Source organism: Herpailurus yagouaroundi, unplaced genomic scaffold (genome assembly GCF_014898765.1).
Source record: "Herpailurus yagouaroundi ecotype Mexico unplaced genomic scaffold, PumYag 203, whole genome shotgun sequence".
In the NCBI taxonomy this organism is placed as follows: domain Eukaryota; kingdom Metazoa; phylum Chordata; class Mammalia; order Carnivora; family Felidae; genus Herpailurus; species Herpailurus yagouaroundi.
Window position 1 is genome coordinate 314,927 of NW_024412434.1, and position 18,573 is coordinate 333,499.

General features: G+C 34.8%; 1 pseudogene; it reads right to left on the reverse strand.

Moving 5' to 3' along the window:
- LOC121014546 (spliceosome-associated protein CWC15 homolog) overlaps window positions 1–10,508 on the reverse strand; it is a 157,142-nt pseudogene extending 146,634 nt beyond the window's left edge.
- Window positions 10,509–18,573: the final 8,065 nt, after the last annotated feature.

The following is an 18,573-nucleotide window of genomic DNA, read 5'->3' on the forward strand; positions in this document are numbered from 1 at the left end:
CCAGTCAGAGTGGCCAAAATGAACAAATCAGGAGACTATAGATGCTGGAGAGGATGTGGAGAAACGGGAACCCTCTTGCACTGTTGGTGGGAATGCAAATTGGTGCAGCCGCTCTGGAAAGCAGTGTCGAGGTTCCTCAGAAAATTAAAAATAGACCTACCCTATGACCCAGCAATAGCACTGCTAGGAATTTATCCAAGGGACACAGGAGTTCTGATGCATAGGGGCACTTGTACCCCAATGTTCATAGCAGCACTCTCAACAATAGCCAAATTATGGAAAGAGCCTAAATGTCCATCAACTGATGAATGGATAAAGAAATTGTGGTTTATATACACTATGGAATACTACGTGGCAATGAGAAAAAATGAAATATGGCCTTTTGTAGCAACGTGGATGGAACTGGAGAGTGTGATGCTAAGTGAAATAAGCCATACAGAGAAAGACAGATACCATATGGTTTCACTCTTATGTGGATCCTGAGAATCTTAACAGGAGTCCATGGGGGAGGGGAAGGAAAAAAAAAAAAAGAGGTTAGAGTGGGAGAGAGCCAAAGCATAAGAGACTGTTGAGAACTGAGAACAAACTAAGGGTTGATGGGGGGTGGGAGGGGTGAGAGGGTGGGTGATGGGTACTGAGGAGGGCAACTTTTGGGATGAGCACTGGGTGTTGTATGGAAACCAATTTGACAATAAATTTCATATATAAATTAAAAAAAAAATAGAACTACCCTATGACCCAGCAATAGCACTGGTAGGAATTTACCCAAGGGATACAGGAGTACTGATGCATAGGGGCACATGTACCCCAATGTTTATAGCAGCACTTTCAACAATAGCTAAATTATGGAAAGAGCCTAAATGTCCATCAACTGACGACTGGATAAAGAAGAGTGGAATACTGTATGGCAATGAGAAAGAATGAAATCCGGCCATCTGCAGCAACATGGATGGAACTGGAGGTTATTATGCTAAGCGAAATAAGTCAGCAGACAAAGTCAGATATCATATGTTTTCACTCATATGTGGGTCTTGAGAAACTTAACAGAAGACCATGGGGGAGGGGAAGGGGAAAAAATTACAGAGAGGGAAAAAGGCAAACCATAAGAGACTCTTAAACTGAGGGCTGATGGGGGGTGTGGGAGAAGGGAAATTGTGTGATGGGTATGGAGGAGGACACTTGTTGGGATGAGCACTGGGCATTGTGGTTAAGCCAATTTGATAATAAATTATATTTTTAAAAAGTTAAAAAATTAAAAACATGAAACAAACCAATAGAAAAATTAACAACACATATAACTAGGCAATTTTACAAATGAAGCCCAAAACACCTATTTAAAAATGAAATATGGTTCATCCTCAGTTATTAATGACACACAAATGAAAATAATGAAATACCACATTATTTCCATTAGCTGTAGTAGCTGGGAGCAGGGAGGGCAGTATCTGACAACTGATATTGGGAGAACATGGAGAAATAAAAAATTCTCCTAAATGTAGTAGGAGGAGGGGCGCCTGGGTGGCTTGGTCGGTTAAGCATCCGACTTCGAGTCAAGTCATGATCTCACGGTCCGTGAGTTCGAGCCCCGCGTCGGGCTCTGTGCTGACAGCTCAGAGCCTGGAGCCTGTTTCAGATTCTGTGTCTCCCTCTCTCTCTGCCCCTCCCCTGTTTATGCTCTGTCTATCTCTGTCTCAAAAATAAATAAACGTTAAAAAATTTTTTTAATTAAATAAAATAAATGTAGTAGGAGGAGCTTAAATTCCTACAATTTTAAAACCAATGTGACAATGCCTAGAAAAATGTGTCTTGTCCCCACAACCCAGCAATTTTTCTGCTAGCTATATTCCCTACAGAAATTCTTGCACAAATGCACCTGGATGCATGTATAAAGATGTTTGCTGAAGCACTGTAATAACACACATTAAACAACAATTTTGGGATAACAGATATTTATACTGTCACTGCCTGATTCTGGTCCGAAACTCAGGAAGGCAGACACTTCAGCGCTTTAACCAGTTTTTTGCTTTGGATTAATTTATTTGCAATGGAGATATTTGCCTTTCATTGGAGTGTGCTTATATCCTTTCCATTCTCTATTTCTATATTGTATTCAATGTTGCTAGTTTTTATCTCTATTTTGAAGCACCAAAGCTCTATTTTAAATATATATCTCCAGGGGCACCTGGGTGGCTCAATCGGTTAAGCATCGGACTTCAGCTCAGTTCATGATCTCATGGTTCATGGGTTCGAGCCCCAGGCTGGGGTCTGTGCTGACAGCTCAGAGCCTGGAGTCTGCTTCATATTCTGTGTCTCCCTCTCTCTCTGCCCCTCCTCTGCTCATGCTCTGTCTCTCTGTCTCTAAAAAATAAATAAACATTAAAACATTTTAATAAATAAATAAATAAATAAATAAATAAATAAATAAATTGTTCCATTCGAAAATTGGGTAAGCATCTCTGTGGACTAGAAACGGAATTGAAAAACCCAGCAGAAAGGAGGTTGAAGATACAGATACTATACTGCAGGTCTAGAAATAGGAACACATGGCCTGGAACTCAGTTTTTGTGGGAATGTATGACTGTGTATACCTCACATATCCTGTATGTTTAAAACCTGGCTCGCTGTGTGAAATTGGAGTTTAAAGAAAAAGCACCCCAACAATAAATGGAGTTTAAAAATTTTGCTCAGGCTGGGACCAGCAAAGACCTTGTCCCTGGTAAAATAAAAAGAACATAAACATGTACATACATGTACACATGAATGAATAGTTAGAATTTAGTCTAATGTGACAAGACTGTGTTCAGAGATTCAGAAGTGAAGAAAAGAATATCACTTTTCAGAAATTTCAAAGTCTTTGCTGGACGCAAATATAGAGTTTATAATGGGCATAAATTGATGGCTTTAAATTAAAATGGGTCTTAAATATAACTTATTTTTCTCTTAGTGACCTAGTTAGCTTGAGCTGCCATAACAGAATATCATAAGCTGAGTGGCTTAAACAACAAATTTATTTTTCATAGTGTGGAAGCTGGGAGGCTCTGGTGAAAACTCTCTTTGTAGCTTGTAAATCATGCCCTTCTCACTGTGTTCTCACACAGGGGAGAGAGAGTGTAGATTCTTTGGTGTCTTTTTATAAACACACCAATCACATCATATCAGGGACCTACTATTATAATTCATATAACCCTAATCACTTCCCAAAGGCCCTATCTCCAAATATCATCACAGTGGTGGTTAGAACATCAACATACAAATATTAGAGGGACACAAATATTCACTTCATAACACCGAGTTTGATTTTATTTTATATCTCAATTCTGTAATATAGTGGGAGTTTAATTTCAATCAATTTTAGGTAATTTCTGCCTACTCATGGTATATACCCCTTGTTCTCTATGATGGGTCTAAATACCAAGGACTAACAGAACACCAGGGCATTAGAGAGGTGAGCAGATCTCTCTCTATATATATATTCCTCCTCCCTCCCTCTCACCCCTATTCTGCTCAGTAACATCTACTTCCTCTTTACTATACATCATCATCTGGCTACTCTCCATTCAATGTCAGATATAAAGAACAATAACACCCTCCCAGGCCTTTCTGCCTGGACACTCCCTGCAGTCATCTCTGCACTACCACTCTCAATGTTTTGGGCTTCTTGTAATTTTTTGAAGTTTGCCTCCATCTGGAGACCATCTCAGGAATCAAGTTCCCTGACTCATATTTTTTAGGACCGGCTGCACAATTTGTAAAAGCCCAGCTCAAAATGAAAATGCAGTCTTGCTTTTTAAAAATTATTAGAAATTTCAAGACAGCAAAAACAATTCATTAAATTAACTGTGGAGTCCTGAAAGCATGGCCCTGTGCTACTGCATGCCTGTAAAGACAGGAAGATGCCAAAAAAATCAGAGAAACAAGAAACAGAACAAACAGAAAACAAAAATTAAAATGTGAAATTTGAGCATTAAAATATCACTAATCACATAATTACATAAATGTGAAAAATTTAAATGGTCTAAATATAGCAATTAAAATACATAATTTGTCATAGTAGTTAAAAGTATGAGTGAACTAAAACAAAAGTGACTGAACTGTTTACTGCTTAAAAGAAACATTTTTTTCAAAAGTAATGGTAAAGGCAGATAGAAAATAAAAGAATAAAAAAAGACTTATGCAAAAATTAATAAAAAATTCAAGGTAGTTATATTCATATCATATAAGATATTAATAAACCTACTAGGGCAAATAAACTTACTAGAGACAGAGGAGATTATATAAAGATAAAATGGTCAATATGCAAGGAAGACATAGCAATCTTAAACATGTATGCACCAAATAAAAATATACATGAAATATATGAAGAAAAAAACTGATAGACAAAAAGGAAAAATAGACAAATTCACAATTATACTTGGAGGCTTCAATACCCTATTTCCAACAATTGCTAAAATAGCTACACAGAAAGTCATCAAGAATATAACAAAAGTCAACAACTCCATCAATAAACAGGATCTAATCAAAGTTTATTGAACACATCAACTGACAACAAAAACACTCATGAAATAGTAGTAAGATAAACCAGCATATTTACAAAGATGTGCATTTATCACCATAATCAATGTTAGAATATTTTTATTACTACCCAAAAAACCTGCACCCCTCAACCATTAACCAACACTCCCAAATCCTCATCTCCTCTGTCTCTATGTATTTACTTTTAACATTTCATGTAAATGTAATAATACAATATATTGTCTTTTGTGACTGTATATGAGTCACTTAGCATATTGTATTCAAGTCTCATCTATTTAGTAGTATAACTTAATATTTCACTTTTATGGCTTAATAATATTTCATTGTATAAATATATCACAACTTTTTCCAATTGTATTGAGAAAAAATTTACAAGCATGATTGTGTAAGTTTAAGGCATGCAGTATGGTGGTTTGACCTACATATACTATGAAATGATACCACAATGGATTTACCCAGTATTCATCATTTTTAGATACAATAAAAAAAAACGAAGCAAAGAAGAAAAAGAAATCTCCTTCTGATGACAGCTCCTAGGATTTACTGTCTTAACAATTTTCCAGTATGTTACACAGCAGTGTCAGCTATAGTTATCATGTTGTACATAGCATCCCTACTACTTATTTACCTTGAAGTCTGTATGTTTTGAGTAGCTTCCTTTAATTCTTTCTACCATCCATCTCTGATAGTCACAGGTCTGATCTCTTTTTGTATGAGTTTGTGGGTTTCTTTGATTATATTTGTTTATTTTTAGATTCCACATGTAAAGTGAGGTAAAATAGTATTTTTCTTTCTCTGTCTTATTTCACTTATAACGCATCTAGGATTCATCCGTAGTCACAAATGGTAGGATTTCCTAAGTTTTTATTGCTAGATAAGATCCCATTCTTTATGCATACTACAACTTCTTTATCCATTCACCCATTAATAGACAAATAGGTTTTTCTATATTTTGGGCATTGTAAATAATGCTGCTATAAACATGGGTGTGCAGATATCGTCTCAAATTAGTGGTTCCTTTTCCTTTGGATATATTCCCCAAAGTCTAATTCCTGGATAGGTGTTACTTCTATTTTTGTTGAGGGTCCTCCATTTTATTTTCCATAGTGGTTTTACCAATTAACAATCCCACCAACAATGCAGACAGGTTTCCTTTTCTTGACATCCAGCCAGCATTTGCTGTCTCTTAATTTTTTGGTGATGGCAATTCTAATGGTGTGAGATCATATCTCATTGCAGTTTGAATTTTCATTTCCCTAATGGCTAGTAATATTGAACATTTATCATATACTTATTGGCCTTTTGTATATCTTCTTTGGAGAAATATCTATTTAGATCAGCCACTTTTAAATTGGGTTATTTGGAAAATTTTTGCTAAGTTATATGAGTTCTTTGTATATTTTGGATATTAACCATTATCAGATATGGGGTTTGCAATATTTTTTCTAATTATTTAGGTTGTCTTTTCACTTTTTTTATTTTTCCATTTGCTATACAGAAGCTTTTTTATTTTTATTTATTAAAATGCTCATTTATTTTATGGAGGGGAGGGGCAGATAGAGGGAGAGAGAGAATCCCAAGCAGTCTCTGTGCTGTCAGCAGAGAGCCCCATGTGGGGCTTGATCTAAGGAACCTGAGCTGAAATCAAGAGTTGGATGCTTAACTGACTGAGCCACGCAGGCACCCCTGGAAGCATTTTAATTTGATAGTTCCACCTGATTATTTTGTATTATGTTGTTTGTGCTTTAGGAGTCATCCAAAAAAAATCATGACCAAGGCACATGTTAAAGTTAGTTATTATGTTTTCTTTCAGATGTTTCACATTTTCATTTCAAATGTCTTACATTTAAGTCTTTAAATCCACTTTGAATTAATTTTCATGAGTGGAGTAAGATACAGGCTCATTTCATTTATTTGCATGTAAATATCCAAAACTATACATTCAGAGATCATTTCTATAGTTCGTTACATGTACATATCCAATTATCCCAGCACCATTTATTAAAGAGACTATCTTTTCTCCATTGAATGTACAAGTACTTGTATGTTCTCTCTCTCTCTCTCTCTCTCTCTCTCTCTCTAAAATAATAATAATAGTAATAAAGAATTAGAAATGAAGAAGATGAGGCAGAGGGAGAGAAAGAATCTTAAGCAGACTCCACACTCAGCATGAAGTCCAAGGCAGGGCTCAGTCCCAGGACCCTGGGATCATGACCTGAGTGAAAATCAAGTCAGTCACTCAACCAACCGAGTTACCCAGGTGCCTCAACATAGTTGAAACCCCCTTCCTTTCCAATTCTGATATTTTTAAATTATTTTTCTTATGCAATTGCTCTAGCTAGAACTTCTAGTACTATGTGGGAATCCTTGTCTTGTTCCTGATCTTAGAGGAAATGCTTTCAATCTTTACCATTGAGAGTAATATTAGCTGTGGGTTTGTCTTACATGGCCTTTATTATGTTTTTGTCATGAATAGATGTTGAATACTGTCAAAAGTATTTTTTTACATTTATTGAGAAAATAATGATTCTTTTCTTGCATTCTATTAATGTGATATGTCACATTGATTTGCATATGTTGAACCATCCCTGAATACTTGGGATAAATCCCACTTGATCATAGTGAATGATCCTGTTCTGCTTGCTTTGTTGCCAAATTTGTTTTATCAGCATTTTTTTGAGAATTTTTGCATCTATATTCAACAGAGATATTGGCTGTAGTTTGTTTTTGTTTTGTTTGTTTTTGTTTTGTTTGTTTGTTTTTCCTTTAGTAGTATCCTCTTTGAATATCAGGATAATGCTAGCCTGGTAAATTAAGACTGGGAGGGTTTCTTATCCTTCAAAAATTTTTAGAAGAGTTTGAAAAAGATTATTGTTAATTCTTCCTTAAGTGTTTGGTTAAGTCCACCAGTGAAGCCATCAAGTCCCATGCTTTGCGTCATTGGGATATTTTTGTTAACTGATTCAGACTCCTTACTAATAATCAGCCTATTCAGGTTTTCTATTTCTTCCTGATTCAGTCTTGGTGACTTGTAGGTTTCCAAGATTTTTTCCATTTCTTCTCAGTTGTCTAATTTGTTGGTGTACATTTGTTCATAATAGCCTCTTATGATCCTTCAAATTTCTGTGGTATTAGTTGTAATGTGTCTTTTTCATTTATAGTTTTGTTGACTTGGGTGTTTTCTTGGTTGATCTCCATAAGGGTTTGCCAATTTTGTTTATCTTTTCATAGAATCAACTCCTACATTAGTTAAGATTTTTCTTTGTTTTTCTGTTCTTTATTTCACTTTTTTCGTTTCTTTTATTATTTACTTTCTTCTTCTAACTTGGGGATTAGTTTGTTTCTCTTTTTGTAGGTCCTTTAGGCATAGAGTTAAGATTGTTAATTTGGGATCTGTTTTTGCTTTTTAATGTAGGCTTTTATTGCTATAAACATTCCTCTTAAAACTTTTTACTTCATCTCATAAGTTCTGGTAATATTGTGTTTCTTTTTTTAATAAAAAAATTTCCTTTAATTTTCCTTTGATTTATTGATTATTCAGGAAAGTATTGTTTAATTTCATGTACTTGTAATTTTTTTTAAGTTTGCTCTTAATTATTTCTAGTTTCATGTGATTGTGAGCAGAGAACATATTTGATATGGTTTCAATCTTCCGAATTTACTGATTTGATTTGTGGTATAACATATGATGTATCCTAGAAAATGTTCCATGTGAGCTTGAGAAAAACTGAATTCTACTCTCACTGGACAGAATGTTTTGCATATGTTGAGGCACCTGGGTGGCTCAGTCATTTGGGCATCTATCGATTTTGGCTCAGGTCATGATCTCACAGTTTGTGAGATTGAGCCCCATGTCGGAGTCTGTGTTGACAGTGTGGAGCCTGCTTGGGATCCTCTCTCTCCCTCTCTCAATTCTCCTACTCCATTCACTCTCTTTGTCTCTCTCTCTCAAAATAAATAAGTAAACATTAAAAAAAAAAAGTATGTTCTACATATGTCTACAGGTCCATTTTATCTACAGTGCTGTCCAAATTTCTGTTTTCATATTGATTATCTGACTGAATGATCTATCCATTGCTGAGAGTTCTCCTTTCAGTTGTTATTTTTTGCTCTATATATTTAATTGCTCCAATGTTGATTGCAAAAATATTTATAAATGCTATATTTTCTTGATATTTTGTCTCTTTTATTATTACATCATGACCTTTTTTGTTCCTCTTTTTTTTTTTCCATTTTTAGTTTACAGTCTATTTTGTCTGACATAGGTATAACTATCCCTGTTTTTTCGGCGTGTTTTTGTTTTTGTTGTTACCATTTGTTTGAAATATCCTTTTCAGTCCCTTTATTCTCAGTCTATGTGTGTTTTTAAGGCTAAGTAAATCTCTTGTAGATAGCATATTGTCAGATCTTTTTTTTTTAAATCTATTAAGCCATTCTTTGCCTTTCCGTAGCAAAGTTAATCCATTTATGTTTAAAGCTATTGTTGATAAAGACCTACTATTGTCATTTTGTTAATTGTTTCTTAGTTGTGTTGTAGACCCATTGATCCTTGTTTCTTTTCCTGCTGGGTATTATGTATGTTTTGATGTCTTTAGTATTAGTATGCTTTGATTCCTTTATCATTTTTTCTTTTTTTGTAATTAGTATAGGATTTTCCTTTTGTTTACCATGAAGCTTTCATAAAATATCTTAAAATTATCCTATTTTTTATTGATAAAAACTTTACTTCAATAGAATTTGTAAACTTTACACCTTACTCTCCACACTTTAGACTATTGCTTTTACAATTTATATGTGTTTTTTTGTATTGTGTAACTTAATAGATCATTGTAGTTATGACTCTTTTCATTATTTTTTCCTTTTTTTTACTTTTGAACTAATTTTAAGTGAATTACACACCTTATTACAATGTTGTAGAATCTAACCATGTCTATATATTTACCATTACCAGTTTGATTGGTGCTACCTCTTTATGTTTTTATGTTAATTAGTGTTCTTTTACTTCCAAAGAACTCTGTTTAGCACTTATTATAAGGCAGACCTAGTGGCAATAAACTCCTTCAGTTTTTTTTTTTTTTTTTATGGGAAGATTTATCCCTTCTTTTGTTTCTCAAAGACAGCTTTACCAGGTGTAGAACACTTGGGTGAGTTATTTTCTTTCAATGTTTTGATTATGTCACTCCATTCTTTCTTGATCTGAAAAGATTCTGTTGAGAAATCCACCAACAGTCTTATGACAGTTCTTTTGTATGTAATGTCTCTTTTTTCTCTTGTTGCTCTTCAAATTATTTTTATATTTTATTTTTTTTACATTTACAGTCTTTAATTGAACACATAAAACTGTACTATTTAATATATTTTTCCAGAACTTTTTGTGAAATTCAGATCACAGTGTATCATTTACAAATACCTTGTCTTTTTTTTTTTATCATCTACAACTTGTGCACAGTTCTTGAAAATAACATCTTCATCCTACCTTATTTTACCTTTGAAGTTGGCCTGAGGCGATTAAGGAGAGGGTTTCCATTCAAAATGTTCTCCATATGTATTCTTCCTTCTTCAGGTTTCTGTTCTTGTTCCTCTGTAGACTGCTTTTCAGCTCTTTCTTCTATAACGTTTTCTAGTTTTGCAAGAAGTACTGCAGAATCATCATCATCACTCTTCCCTTCAAAATCTTCATCTTCATCTCCTCATCAGTTAGAGAATCATCTGCATCAAGGTTGGCAGCAGGAATCTGGTCTAGCCAAGGCTTCTTTGATACTGAGAAGGAGGTTCTCGTATTGGACAATCTCTATTTTTTTTTTTTCTCTCTCGCAGCAGCTCACTCTCTTTTTCAGCTCTCTCCTGAAGTCATGGTTCCACACTTCTTCAGGGGCATCCTGAATAGTTTGTCTATATTTTTTCCTTGGATGAAAAAGTAGGTCTCTACTTGAATATTGTCTTGACAGTTGGCTCAAATCACCTCTCCTTTTCATCTCTCACTTCTCACAAGTTAAAGAGTTGGCCTAGCAGTTGCTGCCATGTATTATGCTCCCAGAAACTTCTGTGCCTGTTTTTAACTTTTGACAATTTAATTATAATGTGCCTTTGGGTATCCTTGCTCAAGTGCCACCTATTTGAGGTCTTTTGGGTCTCATCAATCTAGATGACCATGTCACTCCCCATGATTTGAGAAGTTTTCAACTCTTATTGCTTTAAATATATTTTCTTTTACTTTCTCTTTCTCTTCTCCTTCTGAAATTCCTATAATGTGAATACTGTTTCTTTACATTGTGTCTCATAATTCCCATAGGTTTTCTTCACTCTTTAATACTTTCTTCTTTTTTCTCTTCTGATTGGGTAATTTCCAATGTTCTATCCTCAATGGCACTGGCTCTTTATCTTCTGTATGGTCGAGTCTATTTTGAAACTCTGCTGAATTCTTCAGTTCAGCTATTGTATTTTTCAACTATGGGATTCTATGTTTGTTTAATGGTTGCTATTTCCTTTTTGAACTTCTCATTTTGTTCATGCATTATTTTCTTAGTTTTTTTTAGTTGTCTATGTTTTCTTATAGTTCACTAGACTTTTTAAAGATTATTATTCTGAATACTTTGTCTGACTTTTCATATATATCCACTTTTTATGGTCAGGTATTAGCACTTTTAAATTTGCCTTTGGTGGTGTAATATTCCCTTGATTTTTCATAATCTTTAATTCCTTGAATTGGTATCTTCTCATTTGAATAATCAGACTCATCTTCTAGAGTTTACAGGTTTGTTTTGACAGAGAGGCTCTTTACCAGTCAGCTCAGTTTGGGTCTCTGGATATGTCTGCTAGTTATGTCCTTGCACATTTGAGCCCAGCTCTCATTATATATATTTGAGTAAAGCATCTGTTTGGGCTCTGAAGATAATAAAGATAATAAGTGGCTCTGCTGTACCACTAAAAACAACTGGATAGGATTGCTGACTAGCTTTCCTACTAGTGAAGCTGCAGGATGGGCTCCATGTCTGTCTAGATTCTCTGATTAGGCTTACTAGATGGTTGGGATTAGGTACTACATTCAGTAATATATGGGGCTATGAGACAGCTTCCTTGCCCTGGCCAGGAAGTAGGATGTGTCCCAGGGTCTACATGGTTCATTATTTGTGGATGCAAAGCAGGCCAGAGTATGTACTCTGTTCCCTAGTCAACTGAAGTTACTGGTTTTGCTCTACAAATGAGGAAAGTCATGTGCTGTGCTCTCTCTCTCTCTCTCTCTCTCTCCCTCTCTCTCTCTCTGTTCAAGTGCCACTGTATATAGATTGGTTGAGCAGCTTCCTATGTGCTCTAGGTAGTCTCTCTGAGTGGACATACTGATAGCTGTATTCAGTGAAAAACCTGCCTACAGATTAGATTTCTTGCCTGTGTACAGTAAGATAAGCAACTCTAATGCTGACAAAGCTCTTTGCTGTCTCAATTCAAGCTGACCTACACTACAAATATTCTGGTCAAACAGGACCATTGGCTTTGTTTTGTAAACTATCTGCTCCACCTGCCCTTCTCTACGCTTGAGCACTGCTAGACCACACAACTTACAGCAGTTTTTACCAGCCTTCTGGTTACGAATTTGGAAGACTCTTTTCACAGAAGATGAGGCTAGGTTTCAGTTTCTTTGTCAGAGTTGGAGGGGAAGAAGCCCCTCTAGGTCACTCTCAATTTCCAAAACAGATTCTCTACTTGGGAGGAGCCAGTAGCTACCATCATCACTGGTTATGAATTATTCTACCATGGTGGATTGCCTGCCTCTACGTAGTATAAGAACCCACTATGTCCTGTACTGGCTTTCCTCTGGGTGAAATTAACTCTGCCTGACCACATATTGGTGGAAATGTTACTGGGTTGTTCAGCTTCCAGGAGTTGTTGTCACCTCTTTTGGTCTGTGAGGTCAGAAGACACTGTCACAGCAAGTGAGTTCTGTGACTAATAAAAGACATCCAAATTGGCAAGAAGGGAGTCAAACTTTCACTCTTCACAGACAACATGATACTCTATGTAGAAAACTCAAAAGACTCCACCAAAAACTGCTAGAACTGATCCATGAATTCAGCAGGGTCACAGGATATAAAATCAATGTACAGAAATAAGTTACATTTCTATATACCAATAATGAAGCAGCAGAAGGAGTAATCAAAGAATCAATCCCATTTACAACTGCACCAAAACCATAAAATACTTAGGGATAAACCTCACCAAAGAGATAAAAAATCTATATACTGAAAACTATAGAAAGCTTATGAAAGAAATTTAAGAAGACAGTTTAAAAAATGGAAAACATTCCATGTTCATGGATTGGAAGAACAAATTGTTAAAATGTCAACACTTCACAAAGCAATCAACATATTCAATGCAATCCCTATCAAAAATACACCAGCAGTCTTCACAGAGCTAGAACAATCCTAAAATTTGTATGGAACCAGAAAAGACCCCGAATAGCCAAAGCAATCATGAAAAAGAAAACCAAAGCTGTAAACATCACAATTCTGGGCTTCAAGCTTCATTAAAAAGCTGTAAACATCAAGACATTATGGTACTGGCACAAAAACAGACACATAGATCTGTTGGACAGAATAGAGTACCTAGAAGTGGACGTACAAACATATGACCAACTAATGTTTGAAAAAGCAATAAAGAATACCAAATGGAAAAAAAAAACATTCCCCTTAACAAATGGTATTTGGAAAACTGAACGGCAACCTGCAGAAGAATGAACCTGGACCACTTTTTTACACCATACACAAAAATAAACTCAAAATGGATGAAAGACGTAAATGTAAGATAGCAAGCCATCAAAATCCTAGAGGAGAAAACAGGCAACAACCTCTTTGTCTCAGGCATGGCAACTTCTTACTTGATGTGTCTCTGGAGGCAAGGGAAACAAAAGTAAAAAATGAACTATTGGGACCTCATCAAGATAAAAAGCTTCTTCACAGTGAAGGATACAATCAGCAAAACTAAAAGGCAACTGATTGAAGGGAGGGGATGTTTGCAAATGAAATATCAAATAAAAAGTTAGTATCCAAAATCTATTAAGAATTTATCAAACTCAACACCCCAAAAAACAAATAATCCAGTGAAGAAATGGGCAAAAGAATAGACATCTTTCCAAAGAAGATATCCAGATGGCTGATAGACACATGAAAAGATGCTCAATATCACTTATCATCAGGGAAATACAAATCAAAACCACAATGAGATACCACCTCACCCCTGTCCGAATGGCTAAAATTAACAACTCGGGCAACAACAGATGTTGGTAAGGATATGGAGAAAAAGGAACACTTTTGCCCTGCTGGTGGAAATGAAAACTGGTGCAGCCACTCTGGAAAACAGTATAGAAGTCTCTCAAAAAATTAAAAATAGAACTACCCTATGACCCAGCAATTGTACTACTAGGTAATTATCCAAAGGATACGGGAGTGCTGTTTCAAAGTGACACTTGCACCCCAATGTTTATAACAGCACTATCAACAATAGCCAAAATGTAGACAGCCCAAATATCCATCTATTAATGAATGGATAAAGAAGATGTGGTACATATATACAATAGAATATTAGTTAAAAAAAAAGAATGAATTTTGCCATTTGCAACAACATGGATGGAACTAGAATGTATTATGCTAAGTGAAATAAGTCAGTCAGAGAAAGACAAATATCATATGGCTTCACTCATATGTGGAACTTAAAATAAAAAACAGATGAGCATAATGGAGGGCAAGAAAATATAAACACAGGGAGGAAGACAAACCGTAAGAGACTGTTAAATACAAAGAAGAAACTGAGGGTTGCTGGAGGGGTTTGGGTGAGGGATGGGTTACATGGACAAGGGGAATTAAGTAGGACACTTGTTGGGATGAGCACTGGATGTTATATGTAAGTGATAAATCACTGAATTCTATTCCTGAAACCATTATTACACTATGTGTTAACTAATTTGGATGTAATTTTTTTTTTAATTAAAAAATTTAAAAAAATCCACTCTGGCAGATCTGCACTCTACCAAGTTTTCTGGTCAGAATGTGCCCCTGACTTAGTTCTCCAGATTAATAAAACCACTAGTTGGGATTACTATTTGGGCACTGCAGGTATGAACTCAGGTTACCAAGATCCACATCCTAGTTGTTTCAATTCCACTCCCCCTTCTCTGTCACAAATTCTCAGTGGTTGTGAGGTTTCCCTACAATCACTTTAGAGTTAGAGCAGAATAGGGACCCCCACAAAGTGACCCCATTGCTGGAGCACCAGGGAAATTGTCTCCTCTTTATTCTCCTTTCCCACTGTAAAAACAAGATTCAGGGGATACTTCTTGATATAGTGGTTCACTGTCCTGGAGAGAGGCATTTTGGTCAATGTGTAGTTGCTTCTGTTAACATCTAAAGCAGTCTATATTGAGGGAGGGTGCCTCAGCCTCAACCCCATGATCCACAATTTTCTCAGTGTTGTTTTGTCTTGAATAGTTGTTAGTTGTTCCTCTTATGGAGGGGAGAACTTTCAGGAACAATCTTTTTCATTATATTGTTAATATCCATATAATACTCTTTGAATGACAAGTTTAGTATTTTTAAAACTATATTTGTACCTACTAATTATATTTAAAAAGTCAAGGTTTCAAGAAAATAGTTTGGGAAACTTGAGACCAGGTAAGGTAAAAGGAAGCAAAGGGAAAAAATATACACCACTACAGAAATTCTTATGCAAGTCACAGTACTAATACCTGGGCTCAACAATACTATTTCATTAATTATAGAAAATTTATAATTACTTCATAATAATTATTGTTTATTATAATTAATTTGTTATAAAATTATTGAATAATCTTCCTCTCTCCACCTTGCAGTATAACAACAAGGCTCCATAGTGGATTATAGCTGGAAGAACAATAAAATGCAGACTGTTTCTGAGTAAGCATATTTAGGGTATCTTAAGGACAAGAGGAGAGACAAAATGGACACAAGAATTTGAAGCCTCTGGTATCAACAACCTCAGCAAATACTAAGTGCAACCCAACTCCCAGCCAAATTAATATTTATCTTTACGCTAAGTACCTATATACCTTTATGCTAAATACCTATGTATTACCAGATACAAAATGTCTGGATGTTGACAACAACAACAAAATTATAAGACATGCCCACAGTCAAGAAAAAACGCATTCTGAATAGATAAATTAATCATCAGAACCAGACTCCAAACTCAGATATGACACAGATGTTAGAATTATCAGACAGCAAATTTAAACTATAATAATAAAATGTCTTAAGTCTATAATGAAAAAAGAAAACGTGTGTGTGTGTGTGTGTATAATGAAAGCATAGAGATGGAAACTCTAAGAATAAATTAAAAATTTTAACAATTAAGGGCGCCTGGGTGGCTTAATTCGTTTAGTCAACTCTTGATTTCAGCTGAGGTCATCTCAGGGTTCCGTGAGTTTGAGCCCCACATGGGCTCTGTGCTGACTGCATGGATCCTGCTTGAGATTCTCCCTCTTTCTCTGTCCCTTCCCTGTTTGTATTCTCTCTGCTTCTATCAAAATAAATGAATAAACTTTAAAACAATATATGAAAACTTATACACAAAAATTTTAAAAATAATATGTTGATGGGTTTGTCAGTAGGCTATACACAGCCAAAGCAATAATAAGTGTTCTTGAGGAAAGATCAATAGAAACTTCCCAAACTGAAATCCAAACAGAAAGTAGAATAAAAATAACAGCAGAGCAATAAATATCATGGATTGTTAGTTTCTAAAGGTATTATATATGCATAATTGGAATATCAAGATATGAAAGACAGAATAGAGTAGAATAAATATTTGAAGTGACAATGACAGAGAACTTTATAAAATCAATGATAGCAGATTACAAACCTGGAAATCCAAAGAACACCAAAAAATGATTACACTCCCACACCCTCCCTCATGAAAGAAGAAAGAAAGAAAGAAAGAAAGAAAGAAAGAAGAAAGAAAGAAGAAAGAAAAAAGAAAGAAAGAAGAAAGAAAGAAAGAAAGAAAGAAAGAAAGAAGGAAAGAAAGAAAGAAGAAAGAAAGAAAGAATATATAGGCATATTATAGTCCACTTGAAAAGAAAAGTTTGAAAGAAAGCAAAGCAAATAAAACAGGTACACATAGAGGAACACAGATAAAACTGATAGGTTTCTCATCAGAAGCAACCAAAAGGATAATGTAGTGAAATATTTCAAGTGTTTTGAAAAAACCCACAAATTAAAAATTGTATATCCAGTGAAGTTGCCCTTAAAAAGTAAAGAAGAGGGGCGACTGGGTAGCTCAGTTGGTTAAGCATCAGACTGGCTCAGGTCATGATCTCGTGAGTTCAAGCCCTGCGTTGGCTCTGTGCTGACATCTCAGAGCCTGGAACCTGCTTCAGATTCTCTGTCTCCCTCTCTCTCTGCCCTTTCCCCACTCATTCTCTGTCTCTCTCTCAAAAGTATTATTTTTTTAAAAAGGTGAAATAAAGATTGTCTCAGCAAAAGAAGGGCAGAGATTCAGGGCCAGCATTCCTGCTCTGCAAGAAATTTTAAAAGAAATTCTTCAAGTAGAAGAAAAATAAACTTGGATGTAACCTAAGGAAGGGAAGTGCATCAGACAAGTAATAAATGAAACTAAAACAAAATCACTAATACTTCTGATTTCTTAATTGATTTAAAATATAACTAATGCAATAATAGTAACAGTATATTGGGTGATGATAACATATGCATAAGTAAAATCAATAACAAGAATTTCACAAAGGACAAAAGGGGGAAATTGGAGATATTTAGTTATAAGGTAATTATACTACACATACAAGTCCCACAATGTTATTTGAAGATAGACTTCAATTAGTTCAGTGTATGTTGTAACCTCTTGAGCAAGCAATAAAGAGTTTTTTATCAATAATTGTAATTAATATTCTGAGGAAAATAGAATACTATAAGAAAGTTCAATTACCATATTATTTCACTCATGGAATTTGAGAAACACAACAAATGAACAAAGTGAAAGAGAGAGACAGGCAAACCAAGAAACAAACTCTTAACTATAGAGAACTTACTATAAAGAACAAACTGATGGTTGCCAGAGGGGAGGTCTATGGGGAGATGGTTTCAATAGGTGAAGGGGATTAAGAAGTGCCCTTGTGGTGAGCACTGAGTGTTGTATGGAAGTGTTGAATTTGTACACCTGGAGCTAATAGTACACTGTATGTTAGCTAACACAAATTTAAATAAAAACTTCTTAAAAATTCTATTAAAACCATAGAAATGCAGCAAAAAGAATAGTTATACACATGTTAAATATTAATCTAACTTCATAACCAACTAATTTTAAAGCGCATGGTCTAAATACACAAGTTAGAAAACAAACTGTCTGAATAAAAAGACTAAAGGAATTGAAAAAGATACCATACACTAACATTCATCAAAAGAAAGTTGGGGTACCCATACCAATTTCAGGAAAAGCAATCTTTAGAGAAGGACATTCTTAGGGATAAAGAAAGGTATTACATAATAATAAAAGAGTCAATTCTTCAAGAAGATGTAGCAATCTTAATCATGTATGTATAAACAACCGAACATCAAAATACATAAAGCATAAATAAGTAAAAACTGAAAGAATTGGTAGAAGTAAAAAAATTACACTCCTGTAGTTGGAGATTTCAGTAACTCCTTCAATGATTGATAGATCAAGCAACCAGAGAATCAATAGTGACATATTTGATATGAATAGAGATATTTGTCAATTTGATCTTATTGACATTATACAATACCGTATCCAACAACCAGATAATACATATTCTTTCCAGATCCTATGGAATATTCATTTTTAGCCATAGAATACTCATTAGAAAATTTAAAATAATAGAAATAATACAAGGTGTATTATTAGACCACATGAAATTAAACTACAAATCAGTAACAGAAAGATAGCTGATAATACCTGGAATAATTAGAATTTAATATTTGGAAACTAACACACTTCTAAATAATTCACCAGCCAGATACTTCTTAGGTTAAATTTTAAAAA